This window comes from Cervus canadensis, chromosome 8 (assembly GCF_019320065.1).
Source record: "Cervus canadensis isolate Bull #8, Minnesota chromosome 8, ASM1932006v1, whole genome shotgun sequence".
NCBI classification, from domain to species: Eukaryota; Metazoa; Chordata; class Mammalia; order Artiodactyla; family Cervidae; genus Cervus; species Cervus canadensis.
The window spans coordinates 85004430-85023722 of NC_057393.1; the positions used below are offsets into that span (position 1 = coordinate 85004430).

General features: G+C 48.9%; 1 protein-coding gene across 5 annotated transcripts in view; it reads left to right on the forward strand.

The window, feature by feature from the left end:
* Window positions 1–1101: 1101 nt before the first annotated feature.
* Window positions 1102–19293, forward strand: part of GNG4 (G protein subunit gamma 4) — a 67671-nt gene continuing 49479 nt past the window's right edge. For 2 of the 5 annotated variants that reach the window (XM_043477043.1, XM_043477044.1), the window contains exon 1: window positions 2832–2896. The gene's annotated coding sequence lies outside the window, so the exon portion shown is untranslated. Of the gene's footprint in view, window positions 1566–1730; window positions 1811–2831; window positions 2897–19293 lie in introns of those variants that run through there. The other 3 variants (XM_043477040.1, XM_043477042.1, XM_043477039.1) reach the window with 3 other exon arrangements.

Here is a 19293-nt window from a genome sequence, read left to right on the forward strand (position 1 = left end):
GAGCCCAATTTTAGATTTGTTGAATTTTAAATACAGTACTCAGATATCCTTCTCACTTTTCCAAAAAGGTCAGTGCACTGGCTGAGTCATTTTATCATAGTTTAATTATGTGCCTTAAATGGGCATTTCCAAGCTGTGGGGGAAAAAAAATATCTGCGTGAGATGTTTGCTGGCCCCAGGTGGGCCTTCCTGACCTCTGCATTTGCGTCAGACACTTGGCGTCTTGGAAGGTGCACATTTGTCTGAGGCAAATGTCAAGTCAACTCGGATTCGAGATCTAAGAAACCAGTGGACCTCGCGCCCTTTACCGCAAGGAAGGGAGGTACTGGCCTCCTTTTCCTACCAATCTGGAAACACTGCTTGAAGTGTAACGTAGCTTTCCTATTCCAAAGGTTTTGTATTATTTTACCAGGAATTGGAAAAATGGACGGCGCCTAAACTGTTTCTCCCTAAAGAAAAAGGATGATAATAACGGAGAAGTTTAAAATATCTCCATCGCAAAACGCTTACAGTTCAGAAGCATCGCCAAGGATTTCCCAGCGGAAACAGCTTCTGCTGTCTACGAACACTGGTCGCAGCCCAGGAGCACAGCTCGCGTCTCGTTCCCACCCCGAAAGCGCTGGGCTGGCGCGGCCGTCCCTTCATTTCCGGTTACTTAGCAACGTCCCGGTAAACGGAGACAATGCCCTGTGAATCTACAGTGCCTTGTGTATTAAGCATTTCTCCTTTCACTGCCCCCCTTGGGGGTGGGGTGGGTATATTGTGTGTTCTTTAGTAATGGATGGCTACTGGCCGCGCCCAGCACGCTTGGTCCAGGAACTAACCCGCAAGCAAGGATGAAGACGCCAAAGGCTCAGGTCCCCAAAGCCCGCGAGGACCACGGCCCTAAGACCCTGCCTTTACCCCTCACCTCCCTTCCCCCAGCCCCTGGGCGACGCGCGCTCCGAGCGGAGAGCCGGGCCAGACGGGGGGCGCGGGGCCGAGCCGGGAGCGCGCGCAGCTGAGCGCGGGGTCGGGCAGCGGGCCCGGGGGGCGCGCGGAGGGCGCGGAGCCCCGGTGCGGGAGCCCCGGTGACGCATCAGTGACGTCGACGGCGGCGGGCGGGATTTCCCGGCCCCTCCCGGGCGCCCGGCGAGACCCCGCCGTGGTGCGGGGGCGACAAAACGCGGACGCGAGGAGGCCGGGGCCGGGGGTCCGCGCTCTGCGGGGGCCGGGGCTGGCCGCGCGCCCGGAGCCCGGCCTGGGGTGCCGAACAGACAGAGCGCTTGCTGTCCGAGGACTGCACGCTCCAGCGGGGCCGGGGCTCGGCCTCACGTGGTCTTTCCCCCGCCCGGGCCGGGAGGCGCGGGGCGGGCGGGGCCGGTGACGCGGCGCGGAGACCCCGCGGGCGGAGGAGGGGCGGCGCGGGGCGCGCGTTTCCACCGCTAGCGGGTCTGTATCGAGGTGCGGGAGTCCCGGAGCGGAGCCGGCGCCGGGCTTGAGGGGCGATGCCACTCGGTCTGGCCGCCCCCCGCGAGCACCGCCCCGGAGACAAAGCCCGAGCGTGAGCGGCGCCCTCGGCCCGGGTAAGTGGGCGCCCGCCGGCGGGTCGGTCGGGGCGTGTCGGTGGGGAACGGATGGCACAGCCCTTGCTCCTGTGAGCTCGGGGCGAGCCGGAGACAAAAGGGAAACTCGGGCTGGACCGTCTCTGGAACTGGAGAGACGGGTCTGGTGCCTGCGTCGTCCCGCAGCTGTCGGGGGAAGCTCGCGAAACGACACCTGTGATAATCGGCCGCGCACGCCGAGCCCGGCCCTCGCGGCACCGGCACAGGTGGGTATCAGCGGCCCGGCGGGGGCTCCTCGAATCCGGGACCGTCCGCAAAGCCCTTGGGAAGCCCGAGCGCAGGTTTGGACAGACAACTCGGAACGTGGAAGGGGTCTCCCGGGGGTCGCGGTCGCCCCATTGGTCCGGCTTGAAGCAGGGGAAGCTCCTGGGGACCCTGTTTCCGTAAGTAGGTCATGGCAGGGACGTCCCCCATTGAAGAAGTGGAGGGGCCAGTAGTAGCGGAAGAGATGGAGTGGCTAGTTGGTCATTTTTTGGGGGGAAATTTCTTTGGGCCCGAAGAAGCCCTCTTGATTCCTCATCACCGGGACACCTGCTTTCGGAGCAGTTCCGGCGGCGTCAATGGACCACGGGGCCCCTTATGGCGCCTGTCCTCCAGTCTGGTGCTGAAATGGGCTGCGCTTGCCGCGCGCAAACCGACAGCGTTGGCGGGGCGGGGGGGGGGCGGGGGGGGGGGCTTTGGTTTACGGTTTTAAATTACCTTGGGAATAATAACAAAAGGATGGGATGGGGCAGCGGACTGAGGTGCGACTGGAGAAGACTTCGTAATTTAAAAATAAGGAGGACTTGCTTATTTCTGTGTGTCCTGGGCTAGGATGCTCAGAAATGCAAAAATGTTAAAGTTTCATCAAGCGAAAAAGTGGATCGTGGACACGCGTTCTCCCACCCTCTCCCCAGCTCCCCACCGACACTCGTTTTCTTCCCTTTCTGTCGCCTCCCAGGACTGTCAAAGGCTGGCAGGGGGCTGGCCGGTTCAGTCGGAGCCAAGGGCCTGCTGGGCTGCGCTGATTTCGCATTAAAACGTGCCAGTCTTATCATCTGCTCATGAGCCCTCACTGGTGGTGCCTCCTTCTCATAGGAAATTCAGTGGCAGACATCTCAGAGAGGCAGGGATGGGACTGGGGCTCTTTGGCTGGCTTCGATTCTCTGGGGAAATCCTTTGCCTGATTTTTGGAGGGGGTGGGGGAAGGGAGGCAGCCACCTTCTGATCTGGCCCTGTTCCCTGCAGACTACTGTGGGAGCAACCGAGGTGATAAATGGAAAACCTGTTTCAGTCCTGAGAAACAAGACAGGGTACGTTGTAAACTGGCAATTATTTTTGAAGTGTGGGGTTGGCTGAGTTATCAGTTGTGATGAGACATGGATATCGCACGCCATAACTAGTTCATGTAAATACAAGGCTTATTGTGGTGCTTCCCTAGTTAATGAGTAGCCTCACGTTGAGTTATTGGGCTGAAATGACTATTTAGGACAATGAGCTTCCTGTTTTCTCCTCCACCCACACATGGCTCCAATCCTCAGCCTCCTTAACATCCAGTTGCTCAGGGAAAGCCCCTGGAAGATGTTTGGCCAGCTGAGAAAAAAGCACTGCAGAAGGGTCATTCCCAGTAGTGCCGTGATTGGCGGGACAATTGCCTTTCACACATCTCATGCAAGGCAGTGGTGGAGAAACAAGGAATAAGCTTTTCCTTATATTCATTTTACAGTTTTCATAGCCAAAATGACAATTCATGGTGCCCCCCAGATCTTGCTACATTCTTTGAAATGGTGAGAACTGGACCTTGTCCTCTTGTTCCCCGGGTTCCCAGGAAGCAAGTGCCTGACAGCTGTCTCTGGAGGATGAGGTTGGGCTTAGGAGTGATTGTGTGTGATGTCTCTCTCTCTCTCTCTCTCTCTCTCTCTCTCTCTGTCTCTCTCTCTCTCTCTCTCACACACACACACACACACACACACACGCTGACTCACCACATAACTACTGCTTACTGAGGAATGCAGCCAAATGGCTGAGAAAAGACTGAAGTCTACTAGACAGATCATTCTCATTTATTTATAGCCACATTTCACTGTCACATTTTTCTTACCTTGTCTCATTTTTGTTCTAGCTGAAGAAGGGAGACTACCTTATAATGCATTACGTGCTAGTAGATTGCCCTTTTTTCTTAATGGAATTTTGAATTGTCTTTAAGATATTACCTGATTCGTTCTCAGAACACCTTTATGAGAATTTACTAGTATCTAACCTTGCACATTTTCTCCATTTTTAATTTTTTTCCACTCTAGACATATTCAGACATCAAGAGGCTTATTAGGTAAGCCTCTTGTTACTCTCAGGTAGAGAGATTGCTCAGTATTCTTAAACCAGAAGCTGAAATTTAACTTCTTTCATACACCAAAAATACTACCAAAAAAATCCTTTCAACAATAACCAGCAAAAGAATTTTAACTGGAAGTCAGGAGAAGCTGAATGAGTGTCAGAAAAGAAAAACAGTGAAATCAGTTATAGTGTAGAAATTAGCGTGATGCTACTGAAAGTTCTTGGAGCTTCCCTGATAGCTGAGTGGTAAAGCATCTGCCTGCCAATACAGGATACTCAGGTTCAGTCTCTGGGTCGGGAAGATCCCCTGGCGAAGGCAATGGCAACCCACTCCTGTATTCTTGCTTGGGAAATCCCGTGGACAGAAGAGCCTGGCGGGCTACAGTCCATGGGGTCTCAAAGAGTCAGTCATTACTTAGCAACTAAACAGTAACAACTGAAAAGTCTTAAGTTGCTGGTTAAAGCCATATGAAGAATAAACCAACTATCTTTTTAAATGATCAGAAGTGAAGATGTTGCAAATGGAGTTTCCATTTAGGAAGAAAGTAGAAGCAAGGAGTACTGCTGGAAGAAAATAAAATATACACAGGGAAACAATGGGTACTTAAAAAGAGATTATCCAACAAGCTAGCTGGAGCATTCCAAGCCACTTTAATTGTCCAGGAGCCTTTGTTGTGTCAGGTAGCAGCTGTGTGTAGTCAGTCTTCCTGGTGGAAATTGGCAAACAAAATGGCGGGTCCTGTGAGGATGGGGAGGGTGGGTGTGTTGAGGATATGATGCTTGAGGAATGGGCCCTGGGTGTCCAAGGAGAAGTGAGGAGTGTGATCAGGCTACTCTGTGCCCAAAGCCCTGATTTTCCCAGGTGTCTGCAAGTCACCAGTGCCCCAACCTGGGAGAACCAGACAGCAGAGGGAGCATGGGGCAGCCGGGTGGAGGAACGACCGGGCTTCCTCTGGGCCCACCATGTGGATGACCTCATTTAATCCTCACAGCACACCTGCAAGGTTTCTCTTTGTGTTGTTCAGTTGCCAAGCCATGTCTGACTCTTCACCACCCCATGGACCGCAGCATGCCAGTCTTCCCTGTCCCTTAGCATCTCCCGGAGTTTGCCCCAAGTTCGTGTCCATTGAATCAGTGATGCCATCCAACCATCTCATCCTCTGCGCCCTCTTCTCCTTCTGCCTTCAGTCTTTCCCAGCATCAGGGTCTTTTCCAATGAGTCAGCTGTTCACATCAGGTGTCCAAAGTATTGGAGCTTGAGCTTCAGCATCGGTCCTTTCAATGAACTCATGGTTGATTTCCTTGCAGTCCAAGGGACTCTCAAGAGTCTTCTCCAGCACCACAGTTTGAAAGCATCACTTCTTCGGCACTCATCATCTTTACCATCCAGCTCTCACATCCATACATGACTACTGGAGAGACCATAGCTTTGACTACAGGGACCTCTGTCGACAAAGTGGTATCTTTGCTTTTTAATACACTATCTAGGTTTGTCAGAGCTTCCCTGCCAAGAAGCAGTCATCTTCTAATTTCAGGTTAAAGGTTTCTCTTTAGGCAAAACAACAATGGTGTGCCCTTAATGTCCTTTTTATCCAGGAGTATTCTGACAGGCTTTTTGTGGGTGATGGTGACTTTTTAAACTAACCAAGGAAGTGCATATACCAATCTATGTGTGTGTGTGCATGCACGCATGTACTCAGTCAGGTCAGACTCTTTGCAACTCTGTAACCTACCAGGCTCCTCTGTCCTTGGAATTCTCCAGGCAAGAATACTGGAGTGGATTGCCATTTCCTTCTCCAGGGGATCTTTCTTCCAAAGGATTGATACTTTTGAACTGTGGTATTAGAGAAGACTCTTGGGAGTCCCTTGGACTGCAAGATCAAACCAGTCAATCCTAAAGGAAATCAGTCCTGAATATTCATTGGACTGAATATTCAAAGGACTGAAGTTGAAGCTCCAATACTTTGGCTACCTAATGCAAAGAACTGACTCATTAGAAAAGACCCCGATGCTGGGAAAGATTGAGGACAAGAGAAGAAGGGGATAACAGAGGATGAGATGGTTGGATGGCATCACTGATTCGATGGACATGACTTTGAGCAAGCTCTGGGAGTTGATGATGGACAGGAAAGCCTGGCATGCTGTAGTCCATGGGGTCACAAAGAATCAGAGATGATTGAGCAACTGAACTGAATGGGACTTGTGCTATGAGGCTGAAGAAGTAGATAGAAGAGACAGACGATAGAAGTAATGCTTTAAACATCCCTCTGGGGCCCAGGTTATTCTCTCTGCCCCATCAAAGGCAGGCACAACGCAGAGCAGTAGCCCTCAATCCAATAAGTGGCAGGAACCATGCTTTCTGCTCTTCTCCTTAGTCCCCAGGCTGCCTCCTGGCTCTCATGTCTAACAGTTGTGGGGCCTTCTCTTCAACCCCTCCCCAGGGTCACCACCAAAGGAAGAGGAGCAGGGCCATAGCAGTGGAAGAAGGAAAACATTTTAAATTCTTTCCAAAATTCTTATTAGAACACCTTTACAGCTACAGCAAAAGGCATTATCGTGAAAAATAAATGTGCCCTCTGTAGCTCCCGGATTCAACTGTAGTTACTTCTTCCCATGTTTCATCACACAAATTTGTAAAATCAAGAGATTTTTGCCAAAGCAATATATGAATATAAAGATTCAAATAGGAGAACTGGAATCAGAAAACAGGAAGGAAGGAGGAACAGGAGTATCGAGAAGGGTGGAAAGCAAGTATGGAAGTTGCTGCTTTGCTGCGGGCAGTTTGTTACAAGTAGGTTATTTTCCATGATGGCCCCTCAGCCTCTGTGACTCAAGTCTGGACACTGTTGGAGGGGCAAAGACCAGGATGGCAGACAGTGGGTGATGTCAGGACCCTCATATCCTGGAGGGACCCCCTTTTTATCTGTGGATCCCACTCTCACAGTGGCCTCCACCCTCCCATCTTATCTGTATGAAGGTCCAGGCATACCCAAGAATTGGTGTCCTCTGGAGTGTTTTCCCAGGACAGGCATCTGTCCTGTTGCTGTGGAATACCTGCTATGTATACCTTTTATGGAGATGTAGGAGAGGGGGGATACTTTTTCTCTTCCCTCTTATGTTCTGTACCTGGGGCCTGCAAATTAAACTGCTGACAGGTGAAAATAACAGGGGAATAGAGCTAGATTAACAGGGGGAGGGTTTATTATGCATGTACACAGGCCCTTTGCACAAAGGGAAGGAGAGAAACCCGAAGAGTACACTTCAGAGCACATACACCCTTTTAACAAAGGGAGGTGAATTGTGGGAAAATGACATAACAAAGGTGGGGGTGGGGGTTGAGCTTCTAGGGGTGGTAAATTTGGGGTGGGTATGTGTGTGGCAAAAGTTAATGACAGATAAGGGTTATTTTAGTGAGGTCTACTTGTGTAAGCCCACCTTGGTGATGTCTTTCTTTGGTAATACTGGTTGTTTTCCTTCTCCTGGGTGATGGGAGTGCGGAAACACCTTCACAAAAGGCAATTTATGTCCTGGTTTTAGGTAGAGAGGGGGAGGCCAGAGAGTTCCTCCTGCATGCTGCTGCCTTTAGCTCAAAATAATCCTTATACCAAGGTGGCATCTTTGGGGATGGTATATTCTGATCCCAGGCTGCCCAGTTGGCTCAGTGATAAAGAATTCACCTGCCAATGCAGGAGACTTGGATTCTATCCCTAGGCCGGCAAGATCCCTTGGAGGAGGGCATGGCAACCCACTCCAGTGTTCTTGCCTGGAGAATCCCATAGACAGAGCAGCCTGGCGGGCTATAGTCCACGGGGTCACAAAAGAGTCAGACACGACTGGGCAACTAAACAACAATAACATTCTGATCTGCCTCAGAATTTCTAGCAGAACCTTTCCTCAGCAAAGTCTGAAGCCCAAAGCCAGTGTAGCATCCTAAACCAGCATGACTAACCTGTCTTTGCTTTTAGTTTCTGTTCATCAGTCTTGGGAAAATTCTGTTTTCTCTGTGCCCCAGTTGATTGTACTTACAACCCAGGGGCTTCCATGGTCAGTAGATGCTCATTTAGCCCCTGACACCTGTGGGGCCATGCGGATGAAGGGGGGTTGTGTCCTGGTTAAGGAGACGGATTACTGAAGTGTGTCCGTGTATGTTTGATGGGGAAGCAAATGTTGCAGAGATGTAAAAACAGTCAGGCTTCTGGAGTTTTAATGGCTTTGTGGCCAGGAAAGGCTGATGGAACTTGAGTGGAGATTTCCAAAGCATTGAACCTCAAGGGAAATAATAGAGGGATGCTGACAGTGACATCAGCCTCCAGATTCTTTCTATAACTGGGTGAGGTGCAGACACATAACCGGCCTTCATCAGCCTCCTGTGTTTTCTTCTGCAGCTGAACTTTATCCGACAGGACAGGATCACCAGAGTCTTCTGCTGACTTAGACTTTGGGTTCCCAGATGACCCTATCACCCCACCTGTGTCTCTGAGGGGCTTCACCTCGTCTTCCTTGCAGTTGGGGTTTGATGTTTCAGCTCCATTCTTATCCACTTGGTTGGTCTTGTCGAACTGTGCCTTTTTCTGGCTGTTTCCCACAAACTTTTCTGTGCTTCTCCATCCACGTGCAGTGTGTGTGACCACAGCTGTGTCTCCACACCCTTAGACCTGTTAAGAGGACATCAGAGACCACTGTGTCCTGTCCAGCCCCCAGGTCCACTGTGCTCTCTACGGGGTCAGACTCCTCTGAACTCCCCAGCTTCTCTCCTTGTGCTGGAACCTGTTTTAGTGAACAGTGTCTGAAATAAGTTGATTGTTGGCCTGGACCCAGACACATTTTCCTGGTGAGGGGATTTGTCCCCACGGAGTCTGCTGATCCTCACTGTGACCAGCCTTCCCAGGGTGGCTGGCCTTTCTCTGCTTTTCCTGAGCTTTCCTGCTGAAAACTACATTCATCCAGATTGCTGGACACCAGGAAAGGACTTTCTCAATGCATATATTTTGTTCAAAGTGGTAGATGTATGGCTAATAGACTGTATGTAAACCGTACATTTTTTTTTCCACTGGAGGGAACTCTTTAAAAATGTGACCTTTTTCTTCCGATTTTATTTTAGGTTATATTGAAGCCTAGTTGATTTACAATATTGTGTCAATTTCTGCTGTGCAGCAAAGTAACTCAGTTGTACGTATATGCATATATATATATTCTTTTTCATATTCTTTTCCATTATAGTTTTTCATAGGATAGTGAGTATAGTTCCCTGTGCTATACAGTAGGACCTTGTTCATAAATCATACACTTTCATGATGTTCCTTTACTAAGGACTTCGCTAGTGGTCCAGTGGCTATGACTCCACGCTCCCAATGCAGTGGGCCCTGGGTTCGATCCCTGGTCAGGAAGCTAGATCCCTCATGCCACAACTAAAGATAATGCATGCCACAACTAAGACCCGGTACAACCAAATAAATAAATAGTTTTTTTTTTAAAGATGTTCGTTTACTAAATGTGTGACAAGCAGTTGAGTTCATGCACTAGGTATTCTGGGCACTAGCAATTTAAAGATGAATAAGACATAGTCATGCCCTTCAAAGAACTATAATCTAGAGGGAAATACGTGTGTGTAAACAGCTCACCCACCCCAGGTTGACACTCTGACGGCCCCATTTAAAGTGCTGTGGGAGCAGTGAAGCTGGGAGCATCACTTCTTCCAGGGAGTGGCGGGTGCAGCAAGAACCTGACCATGAGCTTGGCTCTTAAACTGGCCCTGGAAAGCTGAGTCACAGTTTTCAATGCAGACAAAGGAGAAAGGGCTTTCTAAGCAAGAGGGACCAGCCTGTGTGGAGGCTGAGTTAGGAGAGTGCCGCACGGAGTGCAGCAAGAGGGGAGAAGGCAGAGCGGAGCCAGGGGATGAAGACTCGTGAGTGGCAGATGGAAGCATGTTCTCTGGGAGGAGCGGGCCCCGGGGCAGGTGCTCAGCAGGTGCAGGATTTAGCAGGGCCCAGCCGTGGAGCTCTGTGCCTGCTGTGAGGAGTAGGAGATGGAGGGTGGGGAGAGCTGCCCTCCAGGGGAGAAGTCTGGCTGCAGATGGAACCACAGCCACTGGTACCCGGTGATAACAGTGGTGGGTGAGACTGCCCACCTGGAGGGTAGAAGGGAAACCAAGTAGTGAGGCTTCAGAGAACAGATGCACAGTTTGGGACAAAACAACAGTGATTCTGGAGAGTACATGCTCTTTCTGCTGCAAGTTCTCATGTCCCTTAGGAGGGCCCCGCCTCACTGCCCAGCAGTGCCTGAGCCTGCTCAGCCCGCCTGTCTCTTCGAAGCCACAGCGAACCGCCGCCACCCGCTTCCCTGGGTGACTCATTCTCTGCCGATGGAGCGGTTGCAGCCCTGCTCCTTGTTTACAATTCCTTGGTCCCCCTGATGTGGCGGGTTTGATCCGAGGCTGCTCACGCCACCTCTCCCCACTCGCTGACGTCGGGGATGACAGTTTATTAGCCTTCAGTGAGAACGTGTCTCTCCCAAAGGGTGAGTCTCTGTTTCCTGTTTTTGCAGAACCTCCTGGTCACCCTCTATTCACCCCCCAAGCTCTGGTGGCCCCAGGTCAGGCTTCACGGTAACCATGGCAACTCACCTAAGCTGCCCACAGATTGGCCCAGGGCCCGTCCAGCCTGGGGTCCCTCTGGTTTTCATTGTGAAATGTGCCCCTGATGGGGCTTCTCTCTCTCTCTCTCTCTCTCTCTCTCACAGTCCTCACTCTATCTGTTCTGCTGATGTTTCCTCACTGCACCTTCCAAGTGTGCGGGATGCAGAGTGGAAGAGGCAGGCAGTGGAGGGGGCGTCAGTGATTGTGGCTCCTAGACTCTACCGCACAGGCTCAGTCATTGGGGGTGCGCAGGCTTAGTTGCTCTGTGGCGTGTGGGATCTGCCAGGTCAGGGATCGAACCCGTGTCCCCTGCATCGGCAGGTGGATTCTTTACCACTGAGCCACCAGGGAGGCCCCCAGGATTGTCTCTTGAGTTTTACAAACCACTGATGGCTTCTGTGGGTCCTTCTTCCTTGCGTCTGATCACCCCCAGCCTGCCCAAGCATCCCGGGGCCCCGTTTCCCAGGCTGGTCTCTCCCACTTCCCCCGCCTCACCCCTGGAGCCAGGAGATGTGACTCCCAGCAAACTCCACCTGCAGGACTCAGGTTTTCCGGAAACTCTGGGATGCCTGCATGCATCCGTCTCACGAGATAGCCTCCTTGATGGGGAAATCTGCTGCTCGCCCTGAAGACCTGCTCCGGCACAGTAATACTTGACCTCAGGACACAGACATCCCCTCCCAGCTCCCTTCCCACAGCGAGCAGCGCCCCGTGGCCCTGAGCCGCCTGCAGGGGGCCCCTTGTTTGCTCTGGAGTCAGGAAGCACCCTTGGTTGTTGAGGCGTGTGAAGGTTGCCCGCGCTCCTTACACATGGCCCCCCGGCTCCCCCACACGGTCTCCCGGTGTGACCGCGCTCCTTACACATGGCCCCCCGGCTCCCCCACACGGTCTCCCGGTGTGACCGCGCTCCTTACACATGGCCCCCTGGCCTCTGGGTTCTCTTGTCCTGCTCACCTCCTCTCTCTCAACACAGGGGTCCAGAGACAGGTCAGTCCCGGCCTTCCTCTGTTCTCTTTCTAGGTGCCTCTGGGGTCCTCTCATAGATGAGAGGGGCTTCCCAGGTGGCACAGTGATAACCAATCTGCCTGTCAGTGCAGGAGACCCAGGTTTGATCTCTAGGTCAGGAAGATCCCCTGGAGTAGGAAATGGCAGTATTCTTGCTGGAGAGTCCCATGGACACAGGCGCCTGATGGATTACAGCCCATGGGGTCGCAAAGAGTCAGATGTTATGGAAGGACTGAGCACATACACGAGAGACTCCCTTGTACAGTTCAAAAGTTTGGCACCCAAAACTCCTTTCTGAGGAGGGCTTTCAGAATCTACTTTCAGGTGAAAAGCAAAACACCTCTGTTTTTCTCTTCTCGCTGTAATAATCCTAGTTCCTGAGCAGGCATTGTGGATGCCTCTGGCCAACTGAGAAGGGTTAGGTACAGGGAAGCAGAATCCCTGCAGATGGTGACTGCAGCCATGAAATTAATTCCTTCTTGGAGGAAAAGCTATGACCAACCTAGACAGCATATTAAAAACCAAAGACATCACTTTACCGACAAGGTTCATCTAGTCAAAGCTGTGGTTTTTCCAGGAATCATGTATCGGTATGAGAGTTGGACCATAAAGAAAGCTGAGCTCTGAAGAATTAATGCTTTTGAACTGTGGTGTTGGAGAAGACTCTTGGGAGTCCCTTGGACAGCAAGGAGATCCAACCAGTCCATTCTAAAGGAAATCAGTCCTACATATTCATTGGAAGGACTGAGGCTGAAACTCCAATACTTTGGCCACCTGATGTGAAGAAATGACACATTGGAAAAGACCCTGATGCTGGGAAAGATTGTGGGCAGGAGGAGAAGGGGATGACAGAGGATGAAATGGTTGGATGGCATCACCGACTCAATGGACATGAGTTTGAGCAAGCTCTGGGTGTTGGTGATGGACAGGGAAGCCTGGCGTGCTGCAGTCCATGGGGTCGCAAAGATTCGGACACAGCTGAACAACTGAACTGAACAGGGAAGCATGGAAATAAAGCACAGATGAAGTGTCAGAATATTCTCCTTCTACACCCTAGTCTGGACTTACCTGTTTAGGGAAAGGAAGGACCCTCAGGGTCCCTGAGATTGAAGTGAAAGGAAAGTTCCCTAACTATTACTAGGGCAATGTAGTGAGGCCAGATAATCAACCACTGACTTGTTAAAAGAAGTTAAGGGGCTTAAGTTACCTCCCCTCTGCCAGCCTGCAGCTTCCTCAGGGTGGTACCTAGAATTACTGCAAGAGTTCTCTAAATTCGCATCTCCACCAGGAATCCTATAGACTGAACACAGGATGCTGTACTTTTGAATTGTTGCTGTTCTGTCGCTAAGTTGTGTCCGACTCTTTGCGACCCGACAAACTATAGCATGCCAGGCTTCCCTGTCCTTCACTGTCTCCCAGAGTTTGCTCAAACACATGTTCATTGAATCAATGATGCCATCCAACCATCTCATCCTGTTTCCCCCTTCTCCTCCTGCCCTCAATCTTCTCCAGCCTCAGAGTTTTTCCAGTGAGTCCTCTTTGCGTCAGGTAGCCAAAGTTTTGGAGCTTCAGCATCAGTTCTTCCAATGAATGATCAGGGTTGATTCCTTTAGCATTGACTGGTTTGATCTCCTTGCAGTTAAAGAACTCTCAAGAATCTTCTCTAGCACCACAGTTTGAAAGCATCAATTCTTGGGCACTCTGCCTTCTTTATGGTCCAACTCTCATATCTGTATATGACTACTGGAAAAACCATAGGTTTGTCTATATGGACCTTTGTCAGCAAAGTGATGTCTCGCTTTTTAATGTTCTGTTTAGGTTTGCCATGGCTTTTCTTCCAAGGAGCATCTTTTAATTTCATGGCTGCAGTCAGCATCCACAGTGATCTTGGAGCCCAAGAATGTAGAATCTGCCACCGTGTCCACTTTTTTTCCACCTGTTTGCTGTGAAGTGATGGGACCAGACGCCATGACCTTAGTTTCCTGAAGGTTGAGTTTTAAGCCAGCTTTTCAGTCTCCTCTTTTATTCTCATCAAGAGGCTCCTTAGTTCCTCTTTGATTTGTGCCATTAGAATATTGTCTGCTTATCTGAGATAGTTGATATTTCCCCCAGCAATCTTGTTTCCAGCTTGTGATTGATCCAGCTGCATTTCACATGATGTACTCTGCATGGAAGTTAAATAAGCAGGATAACAATATACAGCCTTAATGTACTCCTTTCCCAATTTTGAACCAGTCTCTTGTTCCATGTCTGGTTCTAACTGTTGCTTCTTGACTTGCATACAGGTTTCTCAGGAGACTGGTAAACTGGTTTGGTATTCCCATCTCTTTAAGAATTTTCCAGTTTGTTGTGATCCATACGGTCAAAGGCTTTAGCATAGTCAGTGAAGCAGAAGTAGACATTTTTCTGGAATTCCTTGCTTTTTCTATGATTCAATGGATGTTAGTGATTTGATCTCTGGTTCTGCCTTCTCTAAATCCAGCTTGAACATCTGGAATTCTCAGTCCACCTACTGTCAAAGCCTAGCTTGAAGAATTTTCATCATTGCTTTTCTTTGAGATTAGAATGAAAACTGACCTTTCCAGTCCTGTGGTCATTGCTGAGTTTTCCAAATTGTCTGGCATATTGAGGGCAACACTTTAACAGCACCATCTTTTAGGATTTGAAATAGCTCAGCTGGAATTCCATCACCTCCGCTAGCTTTGTTCATAGTGATGCTTCCTGCACAGTGATAAGGTAACAATGAATCTCAGTCTATTACTGAGTTCTTTAGATCATTTTATATCTCCTGAGTCAGTGGTTATCAAAAGCACTGCCATAAAGGGGACTTCCCTGGTGGTCCAGGGAGACTCTGCGCTCCCAATACAGGAGACCTTGGTCGGGGAACTAGACCTGGCATGATGCCACTGAAGATCCCTCCTGCCACAAGTTAAGACCTGATGCAGCCAAGTATATAAATGAATAAGTACTGCCATAAAGGAAGCTGCGTTTTTCAATGTTAGTATTGTTTTGGAAGGGACCCCTATGCTGAAACTACTGAAACCATGGTCTGTGAAATCCCTTCTGTTTCTAACACTCTGTGGTTCATTAACAATGTCTTATTAAGGTAAACCTTCTAAATATGCAGGAATTCCCTGGTGGCTCAGACAGTTAAGAATCTCCCTGCAATGCGGGAGATCCAGGTTCAATCCCTGGGTCGGGAAGATCCCTTGCAGAAGAGAACAGCTGCCCACTCCAGTTTTCTTGCCTGGAGAGTCCCGTGGAGAAATATCTTTGCTGTTGACATTTTCCTCATTGCTTTCCTATATCAGCTGCTGGCCTCAGAGCAGGAAGACTCTCTAAGCAGCTTTCCTTCCTTCCACAGGCAGTGAGTGCAGACCCTCAGGGGAGGGGTCTTCCCTGCCTAGGTGGAGGGGGCAGTTCTGAAACTGGTGGTTGGTCCCTCACCCTCCCTGGCAGAGTGGGAACTAGTTAGCAATCAGTGGGACAGACTATGCCATCACATAGGGACCCCCACCTCCCCGACCCTTCTCTGGTTTGGAGTCTCCTCCCATCCCCCGGTGAACCTTTGCTTGTACTAGAGCTTCATTTTATCTGCTTATCAGATTAGGATACTGGTGGGGTTTTTTTTAACTTTTTATTTTGTACTGGGGCTTGCCAGGTGGTGCTAGTGATAAAGAACCCACCTGCCAGTGCAGGAGACATGAGAGATGTGGGTTTGATCCCTGGGTCAGGAAGATCCCCTGAAGCAACACGCTTCAGTATTCTTGCCTGGAGAATCCCATGGGCACAGGAGCCTGGCCGGCTCTGGTCCATAGGGTTGAAGAGAGTCAGACACAACTGAAGTGACTTAGCACACGCGCAGTGGCCAATCAACAGTGTGATAGCTTCAGGTGAACAGAGGAGACTGAGGCGAGTCCCTTGTATGGCCAAGCCCCTTGCTGTTCACAGGGACACTGGTCTTTGCATCCTTCTCTATTTACTTACAGAGATTTTGTATGTGAGCCAGACCACTTGTATCATTTTCTTACTTTTTTTTTTAAAAAAAAGTCTTTATTGAGCTTGTTACAATATTGCTTCTGCTTTATGCTTTTTCATTTTTTGGCTGTGAGGCATGTGGGTCTTAGTTCCCTGACCAGGGATAGAACCCACACCTGCATTGGAAGAGGAAGTCTTAACTGCAGGATCACCAGGGAGGTCCCCATTTTCTTGCTTTTTATAGTCTTTTCTCGGTGAGACTTTTCCCATCTCAGATGCCTCTTCACAACAGCCAGTTGACTTCTGATTAAAAGGAGAAATAGCCAGAGCCAGCCTCCCCAGCCCACTGTCTTGCTCAGACATGGCTCAGAGCGTTCCCAGTGTGGTCCAGCCATTTGGTACAAGAGGAGCTTTTTCTCCTCCAGTGCTTTGCATAGGGAAGCTGACACAGGTCAGATCAGCTCAGCATCTCCCGGGGGCTGTGGTTCCTTTGGCTGCTGGGAACGGAGAATTTGTCTCTGCTTGCCTCCAGCCCCAGCCCTGCCGATTGTCACCACCTCCTCTCCTTAGGGGCTACTCTCCACAAACAACTGCTTTTCCTGGGATCTTCAGCAGTCTGTTGACACATTAAAGAAAAACTCAGGTCAGACTCTGCATCTTTTTTCTTGGAAAATACCCAGATTACTTTCAGGCTTTTTAAATGTGACCTGTTTTTTGTGTTTGTTTTTGGTTTTTTTTCTTCCACTGCTGATAACATTTTCTCCTCCATGTATAGTTCACTTGAGCCTCACAAAACATTCTGTCTGCAAAGTATGAGTAACCACCGTGGAGAAATCCCGTTAATGCCCGTGGCAAAGGATTGGCCCTGTTAGTCGGTATCAGTTCTTCCTTCCTCTTTACTTTATTATTTTTTAAATTTTTGTTGTGCTGGGTCTTCGTTGCAGCACATGGACCTCCCTACTTGTTGCACACAAGCTTTGCTGCCTCAGAGATATGTGGAATCTTAATTCCCCAACCAGGGATTGAACCTGCATCCCCTGCGTTAGAAGGTGGAATCTTAATCACTAGACCACCAAGGAAGCCCCTTTCCTTCCTCTTTATAAAGACAGCTGACTTTGAGTTGTCATTTGGTCTTAAAACAATTCTCTTCCTCTAGAAGGAAAATTGCATTACTGTGTTTGTCTTTCTCCTTTCAAGATCAAGACATTAAGTTGTTGCTTAGTCACTAAGTCATATCCGACTCTTTGTGACCCCATGGACTGTAGCCCACAGATCCCTCTATCCATAGAATTTTCCAGGCAAGAATACTGGAGTGGGTTGCTGTTTCTTCCTGCAGGGGATCTTCCTGACCCAGGGATCAAACCCGTGTGTCTTGCACCTCCTGCCTTGGCGGAGGATTCTTTGCTGCTACACTGCCGGGGAAGCCCAGTGTGCATCTACTAACTCTGAACTCAGTCCCCCCTCCCCTCCCTCCCTTTCCCTTGGCAGCCACAAGTCTGCTCTCTCTGTCTGTGAACTTTATTTTTTGTGAATAGGTTCGTCTGTGTCGTATGTTATATTCCACATATAAGTGATACCATATGGCATTTCTCTTTCTCTTTTGACTTACCTCACTTAGTATGATGATCTCTGGTTGCATCCAGGTTGTTGCAAATGGCATTATATTATTCTTTTTATGGTTTAATAGTAGCCCATTTTCTGTGTGTAGCACATCTTCTTTATCCACTCGTCTGTCTATGGACATTTAGATTGCTTCCATGTCTTGGCTGTTATAAATAGTGCCGCTGTGAAGAATGAACATAGGCGTCCACGTATCTTTTTCAGTTAGTGTTTTGAGGAACCTCCATACTGTTCTCCACAGTAGCTGCACCAACATACGTTCCCACCAGCAGTGTGGAGGGTACCCTTTTCTCTACATCTTCTCCAGCCTTTGTTTTTTTGTAGACTTCAGTGATGGCCGTTTTGACCAATGTGTGGTCATGCCTCATTGTAGCTTTGATTTGCATTTCTCTAATGATTAGCAATGTTGAGCATCTTTTCATGTGCTCATTGACCATCTGTAAGACATGAAAGAGTGTTAAATGCATATTGCCAAGTAAAAGAAGCCAATCTGAAAAGGTCATATACTGTATGATTCCAACTATTTGACATTCTGGAAAAGGCAGCGTTATGAAGACAGTAAAAACATAAGTGGTTGCCAGGGATTGGCAGAACACTGAGGATTTCTTTTTTAATTGACTGTTTTTTAAGAGCAGTTTTAGGTCCACAGCAGAGTTGAGCAGAAGGTACAGAATTCCCATGGACCCCCTCCTCCTACACGTGTATAGCCTCCCCGCTATCAGCGTCCTCGACAAACTAGGCACAGTTACAAGTTATAAACATATACTGACACACCATCATCGCCCAAGGCCCACAGCTGACATCTGGGTGTATTCTTGGTGTTGTACATTCTATGGCTTTGGACAAGTTCTCGGAAGATTTTTTTTTGGCAGTGAGACTATTCTATTCCCTTCTGTGATGGTGGATACATGCCATTATACATTTGTCCACTCCCCTGCTAGGAGCTACTTTCAAGGTCAGTTCTTCCCTAGGTTCAAGAGAGTCACCAATGTGTTACAGGTTTTCCCAAGAGCCACAGTTTACTGTCTGTCCTCCTCTCTGGTGCTCAGGAGCCAGTTTGTAAGTAGTACCCTTGATCAAGACAAATAGCAGGTTGCTAAAGGTGAGACAAAACAGTGATGGAGTGAAAGACCAGAAAGAAAGCTTATTTGATCTGTTTTACTCCTAAAGTCTCGTAGGAAACTAATAATACTGGAAATAATTGACATACACACACACTCACAATATAGAGTAAAATATTGATGCTATCTAACAAAATCATCTAATTTTTTTTTGAAAAGATGAATTCTCCAGAAATGTGAAAATGAATGGCTTGCCCTAAGAATGCCTACAGAAAATTTGTTCTTCTTAAATAATGCTAGGAGCAGACATATGAGAGCACTTATCCTTTTCTCAATCAAGAATTACATGGAAAACAAAAGTATCATCGTCCGTCAGCCACTTTCCACTTTGGAAAGGAGCTTTTCTGTTGAACTAATGTCATGTCAGAGTGGGATGTGACGTAGTCTGACCTACACCAGGTTTACCTGGGCCCCATGACCCTGTTCTCCTGTCTGATGTCTCCCTGTTAGAATGGGGATGTCTGTCTTATGCCTGTCACTGTGGTATTTTGGAAGCAGATAACTTGTCTGATTTCACAGGTTCACAGCTGGAGAGGAATTTTTTCCACCAGATGAATCATAACTCAAGTTCTTACCCACACTTGATTTAGATGATATTTAGATGAGATTTTGGACTTCAAGTCAATACTGAAATAGATTAAGACTTTTGGCCTATTGGGATGGGGTGAATTTATTTTCTTGTAAGAAGGACATGAGTTTGGGGGGACCCAGCGGGTAGAGGGTAATAATGAGCGGAATTGTGTGCCCCACGAAATTCAGAATGACTTTGTTTGGAGATAGGCCTTTAAAGAGCTGATTAATGGGGTCATGTGGTGTCTTTATAAAAAGAAGAAATTAGGACACCATCACACACCAAGGGAAGACCCTTTGAGGCCACAGCAAAAAGGCAGCCACCTGCAGGCCACAGCGAGAGTCCTCGGAAGAAACCAGCCCTGCCTGGAGACCCGAAGCCAAAACCCAATTTCTTGTCTTTTCCAGCCTCTAGAGGCTCCATGTGTTCCTTGAGGTCCCCCTCCCA